Below are 581 nucleotides of genomic sequence, written 5' to 3' on the forward strand. Positions count from 1 at the left end.
TGGTACGAAGCAGTTTGCACCTCCCCTCTGAGTTCAAGAGGCACAGCATAATGTTGCCCTTCACATCGAGGATCAATGCTGACAGTACTTGACAGCCTGCGTCTGCCAAGCCATTGACTGCCCTAACAGATTTCCACAATTGGCTCCTGCTCCATATGTCTTCCTGATTTTATCTCCCCCTTTAGTGCTGCTTGCCTGCAGTCACTATCAGAAAAATGGCACAGATGTTGTTTGTGCAGTCATGTTGTATCAGGAGCATGAATTTCATTAAATGCTGTTTGCTGACATTCAGTCATTTGTCACTGAGCAGTCAGTGTGTGTTCCCACGTCCCGGTCGCATCCCAGCCCCAGCGCTGCCCTTATGCATTTACCCCCCTGTGCCTGTGTCAGTGCTCACCCCCGTGCTGGTATCTTTGACTCAGAGAGCACCCTCAGGGACTGCTGGTGACGCACAGGGAGCATGGTTCCCGGCACTGCCACACAGCTCCGAACCCAGCAGAGCGACAACAGAGAGGAATTATTTTCAGAAGGAGGCTGGGCCTCCAGTCCTGGCCCCCTGGAGCTGCCCACTATTCCCACCA

Source organism: Numida meleagris, chromosome 5 (assembly GCF_002078875.1).
Source record: "Numida meleagris isolate 19003 breed g44 Domestic line chromosome 5, NumMel1.0, whole genome shotgun sequence".
NCBI classification, from domain to species: domain Eukaryota; kingdom Metazoa; phylum Chordata; class Aves; order Galliformes; family Numididae; genus Numida; species Numida meleagris.